Source organism: Dromiciops gliroides, chromosome 1, assembly GCF_019393635.1.
Source record: "Dromiciops gliroides isolate mDroGli1 chromosome 1, mDroGli1.pri, whole genome shotgun sequence".
Classification (NCBI taxonomy): domain Eukaryota; kingdom Metazoa; phylum Chordata; class Mammalia; order Microbiotheria; family Microbiotheriidae; genus Dromiciops; species Dromiciops gliroides.
This window is the reverse complement of record NC_057861.1, coordinates 53,286,522-53,309,623: the sequence shown is the minus strand read 5'-3', so window position 1 is coordinate 53,309,623 and position 23,102 is coordinate 53,286,522. Positions and strand designations below refer to the sequence as shown.

The window sequence follows — 23,102 nt, the reverse complement described above, 5'->3', positions numbered from 1 at the left end:
CTGTGTGACCCCAGGCAAGTCCCTTCACCTCTGCCTGCCTCAGTAAAATGGGGCTAACACTCGAGTGCCTCCCTCCCCAGTTGTAGTGAGGACAAAGGGAGATTGGATTTGTACAGCACCTTACGTGCTCTGTCAAGGCTAGTGGTTATGATTATTCTGAGAAGGGGCCAACTGGTCAAGGACTCCATGGCACAAACAGGAAGGAGAAGCCCTGCTCTGGATCGAGGGATCCCCCACATCCCAGGAGAAGAGCTCAGGGAGACTCCAGAAGCTGTTGGGTTCAATTTGAAAGAGGGAACAGAGACCAGGAGGGAGGAAGTCAAATGAATGAGGGTGCCCAAGCTGGGCCCGACAGAAGGATGACTCGAACCCAGGCCCTCCTCCTACTGTGCCTCACTGCATTGCACTGGAAGCATCAGGCCTATAACGGGAAAAGCACCTGTCCCTTTGGACCTCACTCAGCAACTCATTTTGCTCTTCTCTAATGTATTTGTTATGTTGTCATTGAGTGTTTGAGTCATGTCTGACTCTTCATGAACCCATTTGGGGTTTTCTTGGCAAAGATGCTGGAATGGTTTGCCATATCCTTCTCCAGCTCATTTTACAGAAGAAGAAATGGAGGCAAAGAGGGTTAAGTGACTTGCCCAGGGTCACCCAGCTAGTAAGTGTTATATTGCTATTATTCATCTGTGTCTGGGTCTCACATAGCAGGCTGTAGGTTTAGGAGTTTATTTCTGTATTTCTCCCAGTGTTCATAGTTCTCTGTGTCCAGATAACTTGATACATACTTAATGGATGAAATACTTGGTTAATGAGGATGGGAAGCATTAGAAATGAAAGACCAAGGTCTATAACTTTCCTGAAGGGCTGGTCTTGGGAGAACGGCCCACTCACTGGGGGCCTTTAAGCTGGCCCTGGCCCAGTAACAACTGCTCACACCCCTGGAGTTCCCTGAAGGTTTACAAAAAGCTTCCTCACCAAGAACCCTAGGAGGCAGATCGTGCCAATTAGCACCTCCATTTTACAGATGAGGAAACTGATTCTAGGTGACTGACTGCTTTCCAATCAAAAGTCCCAAGTTCTGACTCATCAGAGGGCTCTTTCTATGACAGCAAATCTCTGCACTAACACATGCAGTATGGCATTATAAACCACATTCCAAGGTCTCACGGAGAGTGGAGTTTTCTAGCTCCAAAACTATGCATGTGTATTAAAATCTTTTTCTTTTCAGCAGCGGCCTGCCCTTAGTTCCCGTTCTGACCTCCCACCACCATAAGGATTCACAATTCAGGTTTACAAAGTGCACAAACCTGTGAGTTAAGGAGAGCAAGTATTAAAATCCCCATTTTAAAGATAAAGAAACTGAGGTTCAGAGAGGAAAAGCTTTGTCTATAGCTACACACAGCCATGAAGTGGCAGAGTCAGGATTCAAACCCAGGTCCTCCAACTCTAAATTCAGTGCTCGATTTCCCAAACTGCACGGCTTCTCCTTCACTGCGTTGATGGGTGAAGACAGTTGCAAACTTTCAAGCAGGTGGTGGTACTAAGCTGCAGAAATGCCCCATGAAGAGTAATCAGGCCACTGATACAGCACAGAAGACTCCTAAGTGGTACAGGTGTATCTTCACACTACAGTGAGAATCAGCATCCTTCCTTAAGGGAGGGGGAGACAGACAGATGCTGCTGCCTTCTGGGCACAGGCTTGAAGGTTTCTTTGATGGAGAGCCCATTTCCTTCATGTAAAGCTTGAATCATTGGCTAGAAGTCCCTCCCTCCCTTCTTGGTGGGGGCAATGAAAGTTAAGTGACTTGCTTAGAGTCACACAGCTGACAAGTGTCAAGTGTCTGAGGACAGATTTAAATCTAGGGCCAGTATTTTATCCACTGTGCCACCTAGCTGCCCCCTGGAAGTTCTTATACTGAGCTGACTTTGGCCTCTCTGTGACCCCACTGTTCTAAGGAACACTATCTTGGACCCTGTAGAACAGCCCTTCAAAAATCTGAAGGCAACAATCGTGTGCGCCCCAGCCTTCTCTTACCCAAGTGAAATAGTCCTGGTTCCATCAGCCAATCCCCATTTCATCCCAAAATGATGTGTAGAAGTCATTTTTTTCATAAACTGATGAGCTACCGAGCTGTCGGGGTTAGGCTGGGAAGCCCTTGGTTGTTGGGTTTGGTGACAATGACTGGAAAGGATGATTCATAGACACATCCTTTCCAGCTGTAGGCTGCTCATATTCCAATTAGTTTGTCAGGACCTGGAAATATTCCACACCAATACTCATTTACTAGAATGACAATAACCATCCCCGTAGAGTGGATCGACTGTTTTTAGACTAAGGCACTATATTTAACACTGGATAAAAGGAAAGATTACAGTTACTGAAATTCACAGCGCACCATGTACACATGTTGAAAACAGTATAGTCAGAGTTTTCCATTTAAATCATTATTTCCATTCTCACCCCTGGATGTGAACACTTCTTCTCAAAATGGCTCTCCACCTCCCTTCTTCACTTCAACTGATGGTGAAAGGGCAAAGGAGATACAAAGTCTAAAAGCTAACTGGAAAACCAATGCCTTGTCAATGCAAGGGATCACTGCTCCTATGAATGGGAACTCAATGGAGATCTCAACGATGGGGGTTTTCCCTCCTTCACTACAAAGCCACACCCATCTCATCCTGGGTCATTCTTTAGAGTCTGGGGTCTCTTTGGTATCCTCTACAAAGGTCCAGCTCAATAACCTGGAGCAGATCTTCTTTTACTAGGTCTAGTTCCATTTCACGGGTCCCTGCAGCAAAATTGTCGCTCACTCTTGCTACAAAACCAGCTGCCATTACTCTCTCAGAAAAGTAAATGTATTTATATGGACAAGTAGTAATGTGACCTCTGAATGTGTGAGGAATCAAAATAAAAAGATGAAACCCATAAATACTTGCCTAAGAGGTGGGGAGAGGGAAAGCACTGGAATACCCTCAGAATACAGAAGAATTGGGAAAATCTAGAAGGAAAAAATCTCATTTTCCAGTGAAAAAAACAGCCATGAATATGAAAGACTTTTCTTGTAGGCATAATTTCATATTTAATATTTCAGAGGGGAAATACCTTTAGTACCGAAATTATTGCAGAAAACCCCTTAGGGCTGCAGGAAATAGTTTAGGTGACACTGATTCTCACAGTCCTTTCCAGGGGTAACATGCTATATCTAAGCGCTTTCAGATCATCATAGCAACGCTAACAAAACATGTATACTGGACAAGGATTTTCAAAGGAGTAGATGGTTTTATTCAGTTTAGCTGAAGTGAGAGGGAATTGTATAATCGCATTATTGTCAGTTCTATGTAGAAATACGTGGATACTAATGTGTAAAAGACTGTCACACATAAGACTGACTGTCCAGGCTAGACTGAATTTAGAGCCTGAAAATCTGTGGTTTGTTTGCTTACCACTCAGGCTGATCTGAGGCACACCCTTTATCATCTCTGGGCCTCAGTTTCTTTTTTTTTTCCCTCGTTAAAAAAAAAAAAGATTAAAGTATTGTATTATTTTTGTTACATGTAAAAATAGTTTTCAATATTTGGTTGGGTTTTTTTGTTTGTTTTGGTGAGGTAATTGGGGTTAAGTGACTTGCCCAGGGTCATACAGCTAGTAAATGTTAAGTGTCTGAGGTCGGATTTGAACTCAGGTCCTTCTGACTCCAGGGTGCTCTATCCACTGTGCCACCTAGCTGCTCCATAACATTTGGTTTTTTTTATAAGATTTTGAGTTCCAAATTTTTCTCCCTTCCTCCATTCCCTCCCCCCTCACCAAGACAGCAAGCAATCTGATATAGGTTATATACATATATATACAATCACATTAAACATATTTCTGCATTAGTCATGTTGTGAAAGAATCAGAGCACAAGGGAAAAACCTTGAAAAAGAAAAACAAAACAACCAAAAAGTAGAAACAGTATAATTCAATCTGCATCTGGATTCCACAGTTGTTTTTTTTTTCTGGATGTAGAGAGCATTTTCCATCATGAATCCTTTGGGATTGTCTTTGGGCCTCAGTTTCTTTATCTACAAAATAAAGGTTGGGCCTAGACTCGCTCAGTGATTCCCAGAAGTCCCAGCCCTTGGCAAGAAGGTCTGGGCAATTCTACAAATGTACACGTGTGTAGGTCCATTACCCGCCCCCCTCCCCCTCTCCACAGACTGAATAAAAACTAGGCTTCACCATCTAGGTATCACTGCTTGTGGTGCCATGGCTCAAATCCATTCCTGCTGCAAATCTGGCCTCCCCGGGATCATTCCCCTCTAGGAGATCACAGGATACTCCAAGGGGCTTTCCGAGTGGAGCCTCCTGGCATCATGGCATCTGAACATCCAAAAATCCATGGGGCCAACCCTCTTGGAGGTGCCTATTCTGTTTCTGTGAATGTCTACAACTAACTTTTTGTTAGGGTCAGGCCCAAACCAAACTGGGCTGAGTCCTCCCTTTAGTAGTGTGTCCCATACCATGTCTGGCACTGGGACAGCTGGGCAGTAAAGTGGACAGAGTGCTGTGTGGTCCTGGGCAAGTCACTTCACCTCTGTTTCCTGATCTGTAAAATGAAGGGGTTGGGCATGAGACCCTCTGAGGTCCCTCCTAGCTGTCAAGTCTAGATTCTATGAAGAGACGACAATTTCAGCGACACCATATTGTCCATGATCCTTTGGGGAAGTGACCATGCATGTTTGAAAGCAGAATGGTTGAACCGGAAGACTCAGTGACAGGGACTTTTCTTTTTTCCGTAAGAACTGGATGGGGCAGGACGGGGACTAGTAGGTGGTGAAGTGGATAGAGTACCAATCCTGGAGTCAGGAGGACTTGACTTCAAATCCAGCCTTAGACACATACTTAGCTGTGTGACCCTGGGCAAGTCACTTAACCCCAATTGTCTCCCTCCCAAAAAAAGAATTGGATGGAGACCTGACCTGGACTCATGGGCCCCTGAATCTAACCACCTATGAAGAAATGTTAAATGTGCTGCCCCTGCTTTAGGTTTGTTTCGCTATCAGACAGGCTATGTCACCACAGATCCTATAACGTCTAGCTACCCTGGGAAGGCCACCAAACTCAGGACTAGCCAGGGTTCCCAACCAGCACAGGAGTAACTTCCAAACCTTTCACCTGCACCGTCTGTCTGGCTTCTGACCTCATCGCCCTCCAAAGTGACCCTTGATCACTCAGCTGCCTAATCTAAAGGCCTCTCTGCAGCCTGTGACCTCCTGGACACTCTCAGTGCTGGATTTCTGTGACCCTGCTCCTTACTGGATCTTTGGTAGCCCTTTCTCTGTCTCACTGGCTGGCTCTTTTGAGCCCCCTGGCTATGGAAGATAGCAAGGCCTCTCCTCTCTGATCTCTCAGTGACCTCAGCCCCTCCTCTTTCTGCTGATGACTGCCAGTCTTACGCCAACCTTCAGTTAAACTAGGCATCTCATGGGCATCTCTAACTCACTATGTCCAGGACAGTCCTCACCACCCACCCCTTTAACCAACTTGCTTATTTTGGTCCTGCCCTCCTTCCCATCCCCCAGGTGCTCCCCTCAACTCCCCACTCTTCCTCACTCCACAATCCCATCTGTCAGTTGTCATTTCTACATTCACAACACCTCTTGTACCTGTCCCTTTATCTTCACTAAACAGCCACTGCCCTTGTGCAGCCATTATCTATCATCATGTCCTGCCAGGGATGCTGCCGTGATCCGCGGGTATCCCTGCCACTGGTATTCTCTTTCCCACGCCCACACTACCATCCCACTTCTTCCCACACCTTTCCCCTGGCTCTCCCCTTGGCCTGCAATGATCTTCCTCCTTAATTCTCTTTCTCAGAATCTCAAATTTCCTTCGAGGCGGCTCCACTCAAGTCCCACCTTCTGCACGAAGCCTTTCCTGATCCCACACTCTCCCAGGGCAGTGCTTCCCTCCCCCCATTATGGAGTATCTCTTTTCTATAAACCAAACCCAGAAACATTCTGTCCACGTGCCTCCCCAGGCTGGACCACAAGCTCCTACCACGGGACCTGACACGGAGATGGCAGCTAACAAACAGATGCTTGTCCGTTGACAGATGGCTTAATATATAGGAATTTTTTCAATGCTCACTATAGACTGGACAAGGGGGCAAGACTATCCAGAGAGAGGAGCAAGGAGACAAAGAAGACAAAGGACAAGAAGTCCTGTGGGACCGACGCCAGGCTCCTGAACAGGGAGTCCTGGGCAGGTCTGTCCTTCCCTTCACTTTCTACTAAAGAAAAAGAGAACAGGGGCCCTCTTAGGACTCTCACTGGGCACAACACCTGGCCCCACAGGTTCCTGGTGCCTCCTTCACTCTTCTTCCTTCCTAAACCTCCTCCTTGACCTGGTCACCAAATGGCCACTGACCCTTGGTGCTCTCCAACCACTCCCAGCACTGATGGGAAGCTGCTTGTCATCCATGCCTCCCCGCCTCGCCGAGGTGACCTTCATAACCTGCCTAAGGAGCTCCTCCAAGTGCAGAGCTGAGAAAGCTGAATGAGGCGCCCTTAAAGTGCCACCTGGGCAGAGAGCAAACAGCTTGTATGGGCTGTGCTGCCCCCAGAGGTCACACGGCACTCCAGAGGAGGCTGCAAGGCCAAAGAAAGGTCAGGACTGGGCTGGAGACTGAGGACTTGCTTGATAATCTTATTAGAAAATGGGATTGGGGGAAAATCATGGTTAGAATCAAAAGAAGGACAAGCGTTCTGTTAATTTAGAAGCTTCTTCAACTGTGGGGGTAACTGAGTGTGGGGGCTATGAAAAAATCTGGCAACAGTCAAAGGTTATGGAGAACTATTTTAGATATAACCATATACGCAGGGCCGTGTAAAAATTTCTTGGGTGAAAATAGGTCACGAGTGGAAAAGGGTTAAGAAGCCCCAATTTAGGGCAGCTAGGTGGCGCAGTGGATAGAGTACTGGCCCTGAAGTCAGGAGTACCTGAGTTCAAATCCAGCCTCAGACACTTAATACTTACTAGCTGTGTGACCCTGGGCAAGTCACTTAACCCCAATTGCCTCACTAAAAAAACAAAACAAAACAAGAAGCCCCAATTTAGATCCCTTAAAGAGGGGGCTGTGAGCAACACCCTGGGACTGATGATGATGACCCAGCCCACAATGCCAAAGATAGCAATCACTGCCTTCGTCCAGGGTCTCCTCCCAACATGACAAGAATTAAGCACACCAGCTGTGCCAGGTGGCAAAACCAAGCCCCTGACGATGAGCAGCAGCTGCTGGCCACAGTTTTAACAGCCAGAATAAGAAAACAGAAGGCCTGAGGAACCAAAGGCATGGCGACGCAACACACAAACCCGGACCCAAAGGAATTCACCAACGAAGACGAGTCTCCAGCGTAAAGGGGGTTCAGGAACCCAGGGTGTGGCTGATCAACTTTCAACTCCTCTCTTCCATGTGCTTTAACTGTAAGTGCTCTGGCCAACAGCAGACAGAGTGCCCTCAGGGCCCTAAATGCCAGAAGGCCCTTCCCTCCCCTGCCCTCAGTGACTCAGACACTTTCCCACTGTGGTGGTCGAAGGCCTGGGTGGCGCCAGTTCAGGAAGGTCACAACCTCTTGAACTTGGTTCAAGGACATGTGACTAACGGCTTCCCCATGGCGGGGTGGCCAGGCACGGGAGTCTGCACCCTCTAGCCTGAGAACTTCATCCTAGCCCTGCTTGTGTCCACTGAGGGAAATGGTCCATGGGATGAGGACTTAGTAACCAGCTTTTGGGTCCTTAAACCACAAGTCCATAGATAGATTTGAGGAGGAGCTATGAACACCTGTTAGGGGGTGAGGGTGGGGGAAGAAAACAATTTTTTTTTAAACCAATGTCTGACTAAAACTTAGCACTTCCTTCAATGACTTAGAAAGGTCCTCCTGGGAAGATGTCCACTGGCTTCAGCAGCCTGGCTGTCAAGGAAGTGCAGGGCATACAAGGGGTGAAGGAGCCTTGTTCTGAAGAGGTTCCTTAGCATAAAGAGGAGGATGCAGCTCTGCTCAGTGTCTGATCTCCCCAGCCTTCTTCTTACTGACACAGCCGTAAAAGTGAGAGATATCACCCACTGGAGAACCAGATGCCCTTCACCAAGTCCCTTTACCAACAGGTCAGTTCTGATCAACCAGCCTTTGGACTCTGGCCCACCTCCAATGTTAGCTTGTCAGGCAGAGACTTAATTCTCTAAGGGAGGTTCATTATTTGTTTTACTCCACATGGAGTTTTTCTTAATGCTCCAGCAGAAAATGAAAGGGTGGTGCTAACAAATCTTAACCCTTTGCCTCTTTGGATCTGCTGGAACACTGTCTCAAGTGAGCTCTGCCCTGCCTCTGGTCCCAACATGGGAATGAGGGGAGCCGTGTTTTAACAGTAGAGTCAGTGACGATGAATCTAAACGCAGCAAAGCCCCTACAATGGGTCCCACGATACTATCTGTGGCCAGGGATTATTGCTCTTTTAAAACAAGGCATTTCTGGGGGGCAGCTAGGTGGCACAGTGGATAAAGCACCAGCCCTGGATTCAAGAGGATCTGAGTTCAAATCTGTCCTCAGACACTTGACACTTATTAGCTGTGTGCCCCTGGGCAACTCACTTAACCCTCATTGCCCAGCAAAAAAATCCAAACCAAAACAAACCAAAACAAAAAACAACCAACCACCCAAAAAACCCCAAGGCATTTCCTAGTGGAGCTGTGCACTGCTCCAAGCAATTTGGAATCACTCGAAGAAAGTAACTAAAATGCCCAGAACCTCTTACCCAGGGATCCTGTTGCTAGGCAAATACTAATAGGAAAAAAAAAAAAAAAGATTCCATCTATACCAGAATACGCAGAGTGCCCTTTCTGTGGTAGCAAAGGATTCACAACAAAATAGATGTAGATGCCCATCAACGAGAGAAGGGCTAAACATGTTCTATACTTTGTTATATAATATAGAATCTTATTGCATCAAAAGACATGATGAACATGAAGAATACAGAGAAGACTGAAGAGACTTCTATGTACAATGATTACAACATAAATGGAAACTGGACCCTGCCTAAGGATGATAAACAAGACTGGCCCCCTAAAAAATGAGAAAATGTATTTCAATCCCTTCACAGGAGAGGTGGTGGACTATGGGAGAATACAGCATATAATGAGTTCATTTTGAAGAGTCTTTTTTCTCTTTCTTATTTTGTTACAAGGGATGCTCTCTCTGGGTAGGGTAGGGAAGAGAAATTTTTGTAAAGTGATGCAAAAAAAAAAAAGATATTAATTTTAAAACTTTAGGATAGAGCACCGGCCCTGGAGTCAGGAGTACCTGAGTTCAAATCCGGCCTCACACACTTAACACTTACTAGCTATGTGACCCCGGGCAACTGCCTCACTTAAAAAAAAAAAAGATAAAATAAGACATTATTGTTACAACCACTTGATGTGTCAATTAGTTTTACTGGTTTTCTTTCTCCTTTTTGTCTTTTTTCTTTTCAAAAAGTTGTGCATGGGCTCTGGATTCAGGAGGACCTGAGTTCAAATCCGGCCTCAGACACTTGGCATTTACTAGCTGTGTGACCTTGGACAAGTCACTTAACCCTCATTGCCCTGCAAAAAACCAAAACAAAACAGAAACAAACAAAAAAAATCTATTTTTAAAATCAAATTAACCAAAGGTTTATCTTGATTTTTTCATAAAACCACCTCTTAGTTTTACTAATTCTAGTTTTCTTGCTTTCAATTTTATTAATTTCTCCTTTGAATCTCAGGATTTCTAATTCAGTATTTAACTGGGGATTTTAAATTTGTTCTTCTTCTACCTTTTTTAGTTGCATGCCCAATTCATTGATCTCCTCTTTCTCTTTTTCATTCACGTAAGCATTCAGAGACAAGAAAATTTCCCCTAAGCACTGCTTTGGCTGCATCCCATAGGTTTTGGTTTGTTGTCTCATTATTGTCATTCTCTTGGATGAAGTTATTGATTGTTTCTATGATTTGTTGTTTGACCCACTCACTCTTTAGGATGAGATTATTTAGTTTCCAATTAATTTTTCAGTCTACCTTTCCATGGCTCTTTCTTACATGTAATTTTTATTGCATCATGATCTGAGAAGGACACATTTACTATTTCTGCCATTTTACATTTGACTATGAGGGTTTTGTGCCCTAATACGTGGTCAATTTTTGAGTATGTGTCATGTACTGCTGAGAAAAAGGTAAATTCCTCTCTATCCCCATTCAATTTTCTCCAAAAAAATCTGAAAAGACAGTCATTTGTCCAAACTCTTCTGCTTAGCTTTTAAAGCCCTTCACAACGTGGCCCCAGCCTGTCTTCCCAGCCACACTGACATTACTTGCAGTACTCTGGGATTTAGGCAAACAAGTCATCTCTCTGTTCCTCACACACAATACTCAATCCCTTCTCCACACCAGTTGTCTCGCATTAGAATTTAAACTCCATGTGAATAGGAATTATTTCACTGTATGTGTTTTTAGCATGGAGCAGAGTGCTGGGCACCTGGCAACTTACTGACTGATTTCCAGTAGTCCCTAATCCTGCCATTATTTTATCATGTATCTTTGCAAATTCACAGTTATAGATAAGTTCTGTATAAGCAGCCAGGTACCACAGTGAATAACTTGCCTGAGACACTTCCTACCTATGTGATCTTGGGAAAGTCAATTAATCATGCTCTGCCTCAGTTTCCTCATCTGTAAAATGGGGATAATAATAGCACCTGCCTCCCGGGGATATCATGAGGATCAAGTGAGATAACTAACGTACAGCATTTTTAAAACCTTAAAACATTTTATGAATGCTATAGAATAATAGCATATAATATCTACATAATAAGATATAATATGTAATATGTCATTATTACCTAATTCTCCTTCTCAAGAATAATGATTGTTTTTCCTATATCTAAAAATATTTGCTTACATCAAGCCTAAATTCACTTGATGTAAGAAAACACTAAATATATAAAGTGCTTTGCAAACTAGTTCAGTCGTATCAGTTGTAACTCTCTGTGACCCCTTTGGGGTTTTCTTGGCCAAGAAAGATACTGGAATGATTTGCCATTTTCTTCTCCAGCTCATTTGACAGATGAGGAAACAGGATTAAGTGACTTGCCCAGAGTCACACAGTTAGTATGTGTCTGGGGCCACATCTGAACTCAGGTCTTCCTGACTCCAGGCCCAGTTATCCACTACGCCACCTAGATGCCTAACAGCAAACCTTAAAGTGTTATATAAATGCTATTTTATTATTATTATTATCATTGTGGTTGCGGTGATGATGACATTATTATCATCATTCACTCTCCTTATTGAGCCCCAAAGATCATCCCTTTGCCACGGCCTTTAGAGGGTCACAATCTGCCAGGCCCAGGCAGGCCCAGCGTGCTCTGTTGTAAGACACTGAGGAAGTAGCTACAGGATGCTGTGTTCTTGGCTCCTTCAGACCCGGCTGGGTAAACCTACTAGGCCCTAAAACCTCTAGAGAACGGCTCCAGTTGTTCTTGCCTAAAGCCCATTACTTAGGGGGACGCTGCCTTTCTTTGTCACTGATCAAGGCCTTCCGTAAGGTTTTCCAGTCAACTCCTGGGCTCCAGATGTTACCCTGATAAGTCGGGGGCTTTGCGAGGCTGTGAACTCCCAACAAGAGCTCAGTACACATATGGCCTTTCCACTGTTGAGAGCAAGACCGCCTTCCTTCATTCCCACCAACCAAGGCTTCACTCACCTGCCTCTTCCAAACTCTTTATCCCATAAGTAATGCCATGAAAAAAGAAAGGGTTTGCCTGTGGTGCCCCCGCCTGGCCTCATGGCAGCCCATCCCAGAGCTGGGCCTTTAATCTATGGGTGACAGCCCTACTGCCGCACCCCCAGGCAGCTCCTGCTCCTCTAGCCACTGAGCTCCTCTATAAAATGGAGAGAACACTGGTACAACCGGGCCTCCCCAGGCTGTCCGGAGTTAGTCGTGTCACCAATACCCCAGGGCTGAAGCAGGCCTTCTCCACCCTGTTCCTGTCCTGGAGCCCTTTGGCAGTCTGTGTGGTGAGGCTGGTAGACCCTTCTGAGAATCATGTTATTAAATAATACATAGGCGGGGCAGCTAGGTGGTGTAGTGGATAGAGCACTGGCCCTGGAGTCAGGAGGACCTGAGTTCAAATCTGACCTCAGACACTTAACACTTACTAGCTGTGTGACCCTGGGCAAGTCACTTAACCCCAATTGCCTCACTAAAAAAAAAAAATACATAGGATTACAAAGGAAATCAATTATACTGGAGTAGTTATCAAACCGTCAAAAAGCAAGTTCGGGTTAAGGATGCTAAATAAATGCTAAATAAATGAGAGTAGCTGCTATAAGAATTAAAGACAGTCTGGTGCACTGGGAAAGGAGACCGGGCTGAAGAATGGGAAGACAAGGGGTTCTTGCGATACTGATTATGACTCCCTGGGCCTCAATTTCTCCATCTGTAACATGGGGAAGGGGATATCAATCAGCACTTGCACTTGCACCTCTTGTCCACAGGACCGTCTTCTATGGGAGCCTTAACAAACGACTGAATGTCAGCAGTGGGTCATGGCCGCTCTTTAAGCCAGGGCCAAGTAGAGAGGGAAACAACAGAGTTTCCTCCACAGGTAGGAAGCTCTAATTTCCGTGTTCAGTGCCATGTTTTTGTAAGGACTTGGCGGGGTGCTGACTCCCTTCTATTTGTCCCGAGGGCGGGGATGCTGACTAGCACTGGTGAGTGGGAGTGTGGGCAGCTGTCCTGGGAACAGGATGGAGGGCCTGTGCCAGCTGCCAACTCTCAGGCTACCCACAGCAGAGAAAAGGCAAGCAGCCGGCACATGCAAGGCAACCCCCCCTTCACTCTCCCCCCCATTTCTTGGGCATTTTCCCCACTGGTGCCAAGGGCTGTCATGCCCAGAGTCACAATGCAATTGGGGGGGGCGGCTAGGTGGCACAGTGGAAAGAGCACTGGCTCTGGAGTCAGGAGTACCTGAGTTCAAATCCAGCCTCAGACACTTAACACTTAGTAGCTGTGTGACCCTGGGCAAGTCACTTAACCCCAATTGCCTCACTAAAAAACAATGCAATGGAGGAAGAAATGCTTAGAAACAATGCTCTAGCCCAGGTCCTTGGGACATTTTCTTGATTTCCTTGGTCTTCTTGTGAGGCAGCATAGAATAATGGACAGGCCACAGGACTTAGAGTCAGGAGGAGCTGGATTCAAATCTTGCCTTGGTTATTTTTTGAGCTCTATGACCCTGGACAACTCACTTAACTTCTCTGGGCAGCAGTTTCTTCACCTGTAAAATAAGGGGATTGGCCTCAGTGACCTATAAGGTCCCTTCCAGCTCTAAATCTGTGACCCTACAAAAAGTGGGCCATTCTTCTTTAATCACACAATCCCATTCTCGGCCCTGCCCCGGCCTAATGTAATCGGGGCAGGTAAGGATACAAAAGCAGGGCAGGCTTTCTAGAACAGTGTTGGCAGTGACAACGCTCAGAATGAGCTGGGGCTGGTAAGGAAAAGGAGGGCAATGAAAGTGGCTCTTTCAATTCCATGAAGGAAAAGGGAAGGTCGAAGGCAGGGAGAGGAGCTCAGGGCGGACAGGACAACAACAATAACAACTAACAGGGAGAGAAGGCAACGAGGCTCAGTTCTTATTCTGGATCTGCTTTCTCTGCCAATGAGGATAAACTCTGGACCAAAGAGGGACTAACAGGGTCTTAGAGGTCCTAAGACAGCCCCTCACCGCTGCCCTTGTTGAATTCAGATCAGGCAGCCCCAGATAAACTGCATCCTTGGGCCCTGAAAGCATTGGTGGGGGGGATGGCTGAACCCAGTGAGCTTTGAAACACAAAAAGCAGAGGGAGGGACCACGGGGCTGGAGAGAGGCACAATTTTCTTTTTTTTTTTTAGTGAGGCAATTGGGGTTAAGTGACTTGCCCAGGGTCACATAGCTAGTAAGTGTTAAGCATCTAAAGCCGGATTTGAACTCAGGTCCTCCTGAATCCAGGAACAGTGTTCTATCTATCCACTGTACCACCTAGCTGCCCTGAGGCACAATTTTCAAAAGAGAGAAGAGAATAGATCTGTAAATTACAGGCCAGCAATCTTAACTTGATTCCTGGCAAAATTTTAGAGTGTCTTATTAGAGAGAGGGTTGGCAAACATCCCATCTAAAAATAAAAAAAGGAAGCAAGGATAGCAAAGAGCCAGCACAGCTCCACTAAGAACGGGTCATGCTAAATGAACTGCATTTCCTTTTTTTGCTAGGGTTGGTTACTAAATCCGTAGCTCGGGGAAATGCTAGCTATACGGCTGCAACTTAAGCAAAACATATGATAGAAGTCTCTTGTAAACGAGATGGAAAGGAGTAAGCTAGATGAAACAGTACAGTGAGGAGGATTCTAAACTGGTTGACCAGTTCTATCCAAAGAAAAATGATTAATGCCTTCCTGTGAACTTCAAAGTATGTTGGGAGGGGAGCAGGGTATATATAGCACCAGGGATCTGTGTTTGTTCCTAGGCTGGTCACCATTTTTAATTAATTTGGTTTTTTTGGCGGGGCAATGATTTTTCTCCCTTCTTATTTTTCAATCTTTATTACTAGGGACTCTTTTTTCTTTTTTAGTGAGGCAATTGGGGTTAAGTGACTTGCCCAGGGTCACACAGCTAGTAAGTGTTAAGTGTCTGAGGCCAGATTTGAACTCAGGTACTCCTGAATCCAGGGCCGGTGCTTTACCACTGCGCCATCTAGCTGATCCGACTCTTTTTTCTTTGCAGGGCAAAGAAAGTGACTTGAGGGTCACACAGCTAGTAAGTGCCAGTTGTCTAAGGCTGGATTTGAACTCAGGTCCTCCTGAATCTAGGACTGGTGCTTTATCCACTGCGCCACCCAGTTGCCCCTGGGATTCTTTATTTTTCGATCTTTATTACTAGGGATGGCTTGATGACTAGAGGAGCAGGGAGGAGGCAGATTCAGAAATGAATGTACAAAGGAAAGGAATGAGCATTTATAGAGCACCTACTATGTGCTAAGCACTTTATAAATATTATCTCATTTGTTCCTTGCAACAACCCTCTCTGAGATAGGTGTATGATCCCTATTTTACAGGTCAAGAAACTGAGGCAAACAGGGGTTAAGGGACTTGCCCAGGATCACACAGCTAAGTGTCTGAGATTGGATTTGAACTCATCTTCCTGACTCCAGGGCCAGTGTTCTCTCTCCACAGAGCTACCCACCAGCTGCCTCCAAAACAAACAAAAGGTATAAATAAAGATAGTAAGATTTTTTTCAAAAACAAACAAAAAAACCCCTCCAAACCCCAGTGACAAGGACTTTGGAGGACAGCAGGACTGGGAGCTGGAAAGGACCCTGAAAATCATATCATCCAACCCTTTCATTTAAGAGACAAGGAGATCAAGCCTAGAAAGGTTATGTGACTAGGCCAACATTAAGCTTCAGCATCTCTCTGTCTCTAACAAAGCAGGGGAAGGTCTTAATTGTTAGTCAGTTTCTACCTCTCCCAACTGGTGCTAGAAAATGAAGGGTGTTTCTACTACTTCCAACTACTTGAAAAGACTTTAGAAACTAAGATGAGCTCAGTTAAGTGCTTTTGATTCTGCCCTCACCATTGGGTCTAGAAAAGTCTTGTTCTAACAACTAGCTGTGGATTGAAAAGACCCATCATATTGGAATGTATCACTTCTGCATTTTGCAAGTATATGTAAATACTAGAAAAGAATGATTTCTTTATTCCAGGTGGCTAAGGAGGTACAGTAGACAGAGTCTGAGATTTGAGACAGAAAGGCCTGAGTTAGAGTCCCATCTCAGTCCTTCACTAGCCTCAGTTTCTGCATCCGTAAAATGGGGATAACACCACCTACCTCACAGGGTGGTCATAGGAATGGAATATGCAAAGCACTTTGCAAGCCTTAAAGCATCATATATTAACTGTTGTTATAGCTTTATGAGTGATCTCTACAATCTATATCATTGAAAGTGACTTTTTTTTTTTTTTACAGACAACAAATCTGTAACTTCTAGTCTTCTTAAGGGCTCAGACAGCTAAATGACTAAGCCTGGTCTTCCTAACTCCAGCCCTCTACCCATCCTTCTACAGAAATGATAAAATTGGCTGTTGCTACTTGTGCAGGGCACAGGGCTTGGTCTGAAATCCAAGTTTCTCTCTAGTTGATAGGAGAAGATGGAATACCATCTATTCCCTACCACATGACTCCCGTGGTACACAAAACCCAGGCTAGGCTCCATGAAAGCAGCCACTGTCTCCAACTCAAAACACAAAACACCCTTATTTGTCTCTAGCAGAATGTTAATTTCTTCCCCCAAGTTTAAAAAAAAATATATATATATAAACAAATGTTATGAGACCCACCTTCGGTCTCCTCACCCAAATAAGTTCCTTCAGGTAAGAAGAAAAATGTTGGGGGACCAAAAAGTACAGCTCCCCTTCCCCTCCTCCCTTCTTCTCCCTCCCAGGTGAATGTAATCGAATCTCTGTTGACAAATATCCTTTGCACTTGTTTTTCTCCCTCCTTTTGGCCCGCCAATAAATGGTCTAAAGAATTCCCCTCTTACTCCCAGGTCAGGGCACTTTCCATCAGGCCACACTGCCTGAGAAAACTCACCTTCCAGTGGTAGGAGCAAAGCCTCCTGTATACACCACGTCCAGGGGATACTAGCCAACATACTAACAAGGAACACACCTGCAGTCGTAGAGGGAGAACACCCTGAACTTGTGTTCTAATTAGGTCAAACTTGGCTGGAAAACCAACCACTGAACCAGCTCTTTGCATGTGTCATCACTTCGCTAAGCTGCCCATGGCTCCCATTCACCTGCTTATCAGCAGCATGGCTGCAACTGAGTGCCCATATTTGCATGTTTCCATGATCCCAGATTTTCAGGCTGGCTGTTATGGGTGCTGCTGCTGCTTCTGATCCAGAAGGCCTTGCACCACGCAGGCTACTTAGTTTTGCCTAATTTCATCGGCCTGCAACCCTAATCAATGGTTAGGAACTGGGACTCATGATGGGAGTAAGACTTTGGGCAAGTCATTTAGTCTGAGGTGACCATCCAGTGGAAAGAGAAGGAGTGCCAGCTTAGCCACTTATAGCCCAAGTGAGTGTAAGCAAATGACTTATCCTCCCGGGGCCTCATTTACATAAAGTTCAGTTACCCATATAACTTAAAAGTCTCTTTCAGTGTAAATGGTACAGGGTCAGATCACTGAGTTGGAAATCAGATGTCTTTAGTTCAAATGCTCCCTTTAAGGCTTTACCACTTGAGTAACCTCAGGCAAGTCCCTTAACCTCCAGGGGCCTGTTTTCCTTCTAAATGCCCTCTGCAATTATGGAGGAGAAGCAATCATTCAGCCTCCACTGGAAGTTCAGGAGTGACAGTGAACTCACTACTAGCACTCATGAAAATGAAATGTTCATTTCACTGTAGTTAAATCTACCTTACTTGACAAATACCAATTAAGTAAATACAGTATGGTGAGTATCTACAGAAGGAGAGAGTGAAGTCCTGCCCGGCCCTCATAAAACCCAGGGTCAACATGGGGAGTGAGGAGAAGGGAGGGGGGAATGACATACATACTTTTATCTCTGTGTTCTCCAACTCATCCATACACCTAGTCAGCCCACAAGCTCCCAGAAGGGATTTACCCAATATCTCAGATTCCTTCCTCTAGATAAGGGCTTCATTCATGACCCTTTTATGGATCCTGGACCTCTCTGGCAGTCAGCCTGGCTAAGCCTTTGGGCTTCTGGCAATCATGTTTGTAAATGCATAAAACAAAATAACAGAATTACAAAGGAAACCCATTATACTGAAAGTTGTCAAAATAGCTTTTAAAGATAAATCTCCAGACTGCAGGTTAAGAACTGCAGATCTAAGTCTTTGACTTTTTCGGGTACTGAAGCAGGGCTGGGGCCATCCACTCAGTCCTGGGCTCCAGATTCATGACAGGAACACCTTTTTCCAACATAAAAGGGAGAATCAGGAAGGTTACAGAGAAAAACCCCAAACCCTCTTGTTCACGAAGCACTCTGATGGAGTTTGTGAAGTCCTACAAACATCTCACTGAAGACACCAAGAGTGGAGCCAGAGGGATCTGATGAAGGAGTCTACGTCTGGAAGCTGCATCTCCCCACCCCCCTCTTTCCACCAAGTCCTGCCCCATTGTTTACTTTTTATTGCTCTCCCCAGGTCTTGGGTTTTATCTAAACATCAATCTACAGTAGGCTTCAGCTAGACTAGGATTCAGGTCCTGTCCCAGACACCAAGACCCAAGGACCTAGAGCAAACCATTCAAGCCCGCAGAGGCCTGAGGTGGCTCTAAAAGTCGAAGAACAACTGCCTCAGTTTCCTCACTGGCAAGTCTGCCCACATCAAAGAAATCACAGGCCCCAGTGAGAAAAAACAGAAGGTTATCATTGTTCTCATTTTATAATTGAAGAAACTAAGGCCCTGCCCTGGTTATCTCCTATAAACTGGGATACCCTCCCTCATTTTCCCTTCTTATTTCCCGCCTTCCTTCAATTCAGCTCAACCCCCATCTTTTCCAAGGACCCCCCCCTCTACCCTAACCCCCCCCAGCTGCCTTCCCTCCTACAGCTGCTTTCCACTTACTCAGCATTTTCTAAGTCTCCAGTGCTCACTTTATGTAAATTGTCATTACACAAATTGGCTTTAAGTAAAAAAATTCAGCATTCCCAAAGAAAACACCTAAATTAACTTTACTACAAAGTACTGTGCTCTCTCCTCCTGCCCCACTTGGCTCGCTGAGGGCTCCCACCAAACCAAAACAAAACCCTTAAACCCTAAAAAAAAAAACAAAACCCAAGCAACCCTCCAAAGTGAAAGCAGAAGAACTTACAGAGGAGAGACAAAGGCTGCTCTGGGGGCTCAGCTTGAGACCTCTGGGCCCAGAGAGAAGACCTTTGTTGGGTCTGCCCACCTGTTGGGTGTCTGGCCCCTGTCTCTCTTCCTTCAGTCCCGTGTATGCATATTCAGCCTGGACACTTCTGTCCCCTGCACGTCCTCCTGCTCGGACAGTCTTTATCCCAGGCCCCCACCCAAAATACTTGAATGGTGCACTGACCCCCACCCTCCATGGGAGCTGGGCCCCCTTCCTACCTCCATCCCTCCATTTCCCACTGTCTGCCTAAACAAATTCAAACATAAAAATCACTTTGGTCTTCTTAGATAAAGCGACCGTCTGTACCTAATTATACATGTGCTATCTTTACTATGGGGCAGCTAGGTGGTGCAGTAGATAGGGGATGGGGCCCCGGAGTCAGGAAGACTCTTCCAAGTTCAAATCCAGCCTCAGGTACTTACTAGCTGTGTGAGTCTGGCTAAGTCACTTCACCCTATTTGCCTCAGTGTCCTCCTCTGTAAAATGAGCTAGAGAAGGAAATGGCAGACCATTCCAGTATCTTTTCCAACAAAAAAACCAAACACCCAAATGGGGCTGCACACAGCCAGACACGACCCAACACCTACAATCCCTACCATTATAACCTAAGCTTCTTTAGGGCAGGTACTGCTTGTGTCTTTTCTCTGTATCTTTATAGCTTGGCACATACAGGCTTGACTGTCTAGCATGTGATAAACTTCATAAATGCTTTTTCTTTCATTCATTCATGCCTCCTCCAGGAAATAAGAGCATCTCAGAGTACGAAGGTACTTCCCCCAAATAATTTGGTCCAACCAGTACCTGAAGAGGAATTCCTATACCAGAAAGGGTGACTTAGCTCACAAGCAATTGTCACTGGGGAAACTGTTTGGAGAAGGGGGAGAAAAGGGAAGGGCTCAGCCAGGGAGGAGGAGAGAGACTGTCAGACAGAGAAGAGAGAAAGGGAGAAAGGAAAGCACTATTCTTCCCCCCCCCCCAAAAGTGCCTTCCTCTCAACTACCCAGCCCACCGACCACCTGTGTGCCCAGTTGGCCACCCTGCCTTCCTGAAGGGGCTTCATTCTGCCCTCCTTTTCTCTCTCCCTTTCTATCCCCTCCCCCTTTCTCCCTTTTTCCTCCCCTCCCCTCCAATCATTCCCTCCCCCCTCCCTTTCTCTCTCCCCTCCCTTGTCCTTCCCCTCTTTCTCATTTTCAATCTCTCTTTCCCTTTCCTTCTTCCTCTCCATCCCTGATCCTTCCCCTCTCCTTCCTTCCTTCCTCCTCCTCCTCCTCCTCATTCTCCCCTTTCCTCCCTTACCTTTTCCCTAGCCCTTCCCCCTCCCAGGACCCTCCAGGCCGGGACCCAGGCCCAGGCCCAGGCCCAGGGACCGCGTTGGAAAGAAGAGGGGGCGTGGTCCGTTCCCGGAGCCCAGCCTAACGACCGCAGAGAATCCACGGCCCGCCACTACCCGCCATCGCCCGCCGGACAGATGCTTTCCTCGACCTTACCTGAGCGCAGCCCGAGCACGGAGCTTCCTTCAAGGCTTAGCAACAGGCTGTACGCTCGCCGGCTGCCTCCTCGTCTTCTCCTCCCCCGCCCCCACCAGCTCGCGTCTCCGACGCCGTGGGGCACGACGGGAGTCGTAGTTCCGCGGGACCGGACGCGGACCTACAGTGACCGAATCGGACTACAACCCCCAGGAGCCCTGGCGCTCCTTAGCCGAATCACCGCCCCCCTTGGGCGGTCCTTTGTTCTCGTGACGGGGGCGTGGCCTTTCTGGAAGCGGGGGGGTCACGGGGCAGTCCAGGGCGGGGACGATGGTGGGGTGGTGCCCCTCAAGTGCGTGGCGACCTGTCTCCTCGTGGCGTCTTGGACGCCGGAATGGTCCACTCGGCTCTTCCTGCAACAGGAAATCATCTGTCCTCTCTTTGAACACGTCCAGCGATTTCAGTGATGGGGAGTTTACAGCCTAACGACATCCCGTTCTATTCCATCCAACACTTGTTTATGGAGAGGCTACTTTATCAAGACTGTGCTAGGAGCTGGTCGTTAAGTAAGCAGGCGTTTATTAAGCGCCTCCTGTGTGCCAGGCGCTGTTCCTAAATCCCCGAGATAGAAGGAAAAGTACACACAAACAAAAAACAGCTCCTGCCTTCAAGGAGCTTACATTCTAATGGCTCAGAAGGACAACCTATAAATAAATAGGAGTGTACAAGATACATAGAGCAGAGGGGAGACAACCTTAGAGTTAGCTTTTAGGAATTGTACACTGAGTCAGTACGCTAATAAACATCAAGTATCTACTATGTGCCAGACACTAGGTAGGCTAAGCACTAAGGATGCCCAAAGGCAAAAGATAGTCTCTGACTGCAAGGGGTTCAAACTAATGGGGGACACAAACATGCACAAACAAGCTAAGTATAGAATAAATAAGTTAGCAGAGGGAAGGCGCTGGAATTAAGAGAGTTTAGGAAAGGCTTCCTGTAAAAAGTGGAATTTTAGGCAGAAATTGAGGACAAAGAGCTTTCCAGGCATGGGGAAGAGCGGGCAGCTACGTGGCAGTGGATAAAGCACCGGCTGTGGATTCAGGAGGACCTGAGTTCAAATCCGGTCTCAGACACTTGACACTTACTAGCTGTGTGACCCTGGGCATGCCATTTAACCCTCATTGACCCGCAAAAGAAGGAAGGCAGGCAGGCAGGCAGGCAGGCAGGCAGGCAGGCAGGCAGGCAGGCAGGAAGGAAGGAAGGAAGGAAGGAAGGAAGGAAGGAAGGAAGGAAGGAAGGAAGGAAGGAAGGAAGGAAGCCCAGATCAAGAGATGGAACACCTCAGGGTGGTAAAGCCAGGTGGCCAGTGTCACTGGATGCAAGAGTACATACAAGGTGAGGAGGAAAAAGGAATAAGACTGGAAAGATGGGCTTTTCATGAAAAGAATGAAAAGTTATTAAGGCCACAAACTTTGGGGAGGAGAGGATCATGTAGTTAAAAATTGTATGACAGTGTGTCTTGCTTGATACTTTTGAATCCTGTAAGAAATATAAATTAGGGGGGCACAGTAGATAAAGCACAGGCCCTGGATTCAGGAGGATCTGAGTTCAATTTTGGTCTCAGACACTTGACACTTACTAGCTGTGTGACCCTGGGCAAGTCACTTAACCCTCATTGCCCTACAAAAAAAAAGAAAGAAATATAAATATAAATTGTCACCATATGCATTTTTCAATGAAAAAAACACGATTTTTTTTGGCACAAAATTTTAGGTAAAGTGTTGTCAAAAATTAAGTACAGAGGGGACTTTTCCGACAGTAAATCCAGGTCAGGTTGAAAATAGTTTTCTTTTTCCTTTTTTTTTGGTGAGGCAATTGGGGTTAAGTGACTTGCCCAGGGTCACACAGCTAGTAAGTGTCAAGTATCTGAGGCTGGATTTGAACTCAGGTCCTCCTGAATCCAAGGCCAGTGCTTTATCCACTGTGCCATCTAGCTGCCCCTGCAAATGGTTTTCTTAATTGGTAGTTTCATCTTTATTTTAGTGCCTGGCATATAGTAGGCACTTAATAAATGCTTATTGAACTGAATTGAATTGAATTTTGTTGGTCATATCCCAATGAGGTTATTATTAGAGCTAAAGAAAATGCCCCATAGCAGGGTAGGCTTGTAATTAGTATCTAAATCGTTTACAAGGATGTTCAGTCATAATTTGAATAAAGTGTTTTCAAGTTATTTGTAGTTTGTATTGTGGAATTTTATTTTGATTTGGGGACCCTGCCTTTGGGCTGAGATTAAAAAGCCTTAGGCTCTCAGGGGTTTTTTCTGTGTGAGGGGCTGGTGCCCCTCCCCCTCCACTTCAGCTGAGCCAAAAAAGCCCCATGGGCTTTTCAGGACTCCAGGTCAGATGGCTGGGGGTCGGGGGAGGGGGGGGGAAGCCCCAGCTTGTCCCCTATGCCTTGAGGGGAGCTGCCCTGGAGATCTCAGGCTTGTCCTGCCAGGCCCTAGGCCCTAGGCCCAGGCCTTTGCGAGGTCCCAGGAGTGCAGTGGGGGCAGGGGCCCCTCGAGCCCCGCTGGGCACAGCCGTAGTGCGGTGCTTGGTGTGTGCGGGGGTGCAGAGAGCCCCAGGTTTGAGGGGAGAGAAGGAACATATATAC

At 46.2% G+C, this 23,102-nt stretch overlaps 2 protein-coding genes across 2 annotated transcripts in view; both read right to left on the bottom strand.

Annotated features, from left to right (window-relative positions):
- ADAT3 (adenosine deaminase tRNA specific 3) overlaps nucleotides 1-20,549 on the bottom strand; it is a 33,545-nt gene extending 12,996 nt beyond the window's left edge. Inside the window, exon 1 of the mRNA XM_043978663.1 lies at nucleotides 20,469-20,549. The gene's annotated coding sequence lies outside the window, so the exon portion shown is untranslated. The remainder of the gene's footprint in view (nucleotides 1-20,468) is intronic.
- SCAMP4 (secretory carrier membrane protein 4) overlaps nucleotides 1-20,563 on the bottom strand; it is an 83,943-nt gene extending 63,380 nt beyond the window's left edge. The window contains exon 1 of the mRNA XM_043978664.1: nucleotides 20,469-20,563. The gene's annotated coding sequence lies outside the window, so the exon portion shown is untranslated. The remainder of the gene's footprint in view (nucleotides 1-20,468) is intronic.
- Between the last annotated feature and the right edge of the window lie 2,539 nt (nucleotides 20,564-23,102).